Source organism: Grammomys surdaster, unplaced genomic scaffold, assembly GCF_004785775.1.
Source record: "Grammomys surdaster isolate TR1022 unplaced genomic scaffold, NIH_TR_1.0 367, whole genome shotgun sequence".
Classification (NCBI taxonomy): domain Eukaryota; kingdom Metazoa; phylum Chordata; class Mammalia; order Rodentia; family Muridae; genus Grammomys; species Grammomys surdaster.
The window spans coordinates 7,439,024-7,441,548 of NW_021604786.1; positions in this window are offsets into that span (position 1 = coordinate 7,439,024).

Genomic DNA, 2,525 nt, shown 5'->3' on the forward strand with positions numbered 1-2,525 from the left:
TACTGGAACTCCTAGCCAGAGCAATTAGACAACAAAAATAAGTCAAAGGGATACAAATAGGAAAGGAAGAAGTCAAAATATCGCTATTCGCAGATGATATGATAGTATACTTAAGTGACCCCCAAACTTCCACCAGAGAACTCCTAAACCTGATAAACAACTTCAGCAAAGTGGCTGGTTATAAAATCAACTCAAACAAATCAGTAGCCTTCCTCTACATGAAAGATAAACAGACTGAAAAAGAAATTAGGGAAATGACACCATTCACAATAGTTGCAAATAATATGAAATACCTTGGTGTGAATCTAACCAAGCAAGTGAAAGACCTGTATGACAAGAACTTCAACTCCCTGAAGAAAGAAATTGAAGAAGATCTCAGAAGATGGAAAGATCTCCCATGCTCTTGGATTGGCAGGATTAATATAATAAAAATGGCCATCTTGCCAAAAGCAATCTACAGATTCAATGCAAACCCCATTAAAATCCCAACTCAATTCTTCACAGAGTTAGAAAAGGAAATTCTCAAATTCATATGGAATAACAAAAAACCCAGGATAGCGAAAACTATTCTCAACAATAAAAGAACTTATGGAGGAATCACCATCCCTGACCTCAAGCTGTACTACAGAGCAACAGTAATAAAAACTACCTGGTATTGGTACAGAGACAGGCAGGAAGATCAATGGAATAGAATTGAAGACCCAGAAATGAACCCACACACCTATGGTCACTTGGTCTTTGACAAAGGAGCTAAAACTGTCCAGTGGAAAAAGGACAGCATTTTCAACAAATGGTGCTGGTTCAACTGGAGGACAACATGTAGAAGAATGAAAATTGATCCATTCTTATCTCCTTGTACAAAGCTCAAGTCTAAGTGGATAAAGGACCTCCACATAAAACCAGATACACTGAAACTAGTAGAAGAGAAGGTGAGGAAGAGCCTCGAATACTTGGGCACAGGGGAAAAGTTCCTGAACAGAACACCAATGGCATATGCTCTAAGATCAAGAATTGACAAATGGGACTTCATAAAATTGCAAAGTTTCTGTAATGCAAAGGACACTGTCAATAGGACAAAACGACAACCAACAAATTGGGAAAAGATCTTTACCAATCCTACATCTGATAGAGGGCTAATATCCAATATATACAAAGAACTCAAGAAATTGGACTCCAGAAAACCAAATAACCCTATTAAAAAATGGGGTATAGAGCTTAACAAAGAATTTTCAACGGAAGAAACTCGAATGGCTGAGAAGCACCTAAAGAAATGTTCAGTGTCCTTAGTCATCAGGGAAATGCAAATCAAAACAACCTTGAGATTCCATCTCACACCAGTCAGAATGGCTAAGATTAAAAACTCAGGTGATAGTAGATGCTGGCGAAGTGTGGAGAACGAGGAACACTCCTCCATTGTTGGTGGGACTGCAAGATGGTGCAACCACTTTGGAAATCAGTGTGGCGGTTCCTCAGAAAATTGGACATAGCATTACCTGAGGATCCAGCTATACCACTCCTAGGCATATACCCAGAAGATGCTTGAACATATAACAAGGACATATGCTCAGCTATGTTCATAGCAGCCTTATTTATAATAGCCAGGAGCTGGAAAGATCCCAGATGTCCTTCAACTGAGGAATGTATTAAAAAAATGTGGTATATTTACACAATGGAGTATTACTCAGCTATTAAAAACAATGAATTCAAGAATTTCCTAGGTAAATGGATGGAACTAGAAATCATCATCCTGAGTGAAGTAAGCCAATCACAAAAGAACGCACATGGAATTCACTCACTGATTATCGGATATTATCCCAGAACCTTGAAATGCCCAAGATGCAACTCACAGGCCACATGAAGCGCATAAAAAAGGAAGACCAAGTGGAGGTGATTCAGTTCTTCTTAGAAGGAGCAACAAAATACTCAAGGGAGCAAATGTGGAGACAAAGTGAGGGACAGAAACTGAAGGAGGGGCCATCTGAAGACCTTTCCACCTGAGTATCCATCCCATGTGCAGTCACCAAAGGTAGATGCTGATGTGGAAGTCAGGAAGTGCATGCTGATAAGAGCCTGATATGGATGTCTCCTCAGAGGCCTTCAAGAGTCTGACATATTCAGAGGCAGATGCTCACAACTAGCCATTGAACTGATCATGGGGTTCTCAATGGAGGAGTTAGAGTGAGGAGTGAAGGAGCTGAAGGGTTTGTAGCACCATGAGGAGAGCAACAATACCAATCAACCACAGCTCCCAGGGTCTAAACCACCAGCCTGGGAGCACTTAGGGAGGGATCCAGGGCTTCAGCTGAATACGTAAGAGTGGAGGGCCCTGCTGGGCATAGGTGGAAGATGAGATCCTTGACCTCATGAAGCCTGGACGCCCCAGGGGGTGGGGAAGTGGGATTGGGGGGGTAAGTAGGGGTTACATCCACAGAGAAGGAGGAGGAGGGGTAAGGGGATAGGGGGTTCCCGGGTGGGTGGGGGATGGGGTAAGGGGACATCATATGAAATGTAAATAAAATATCCAA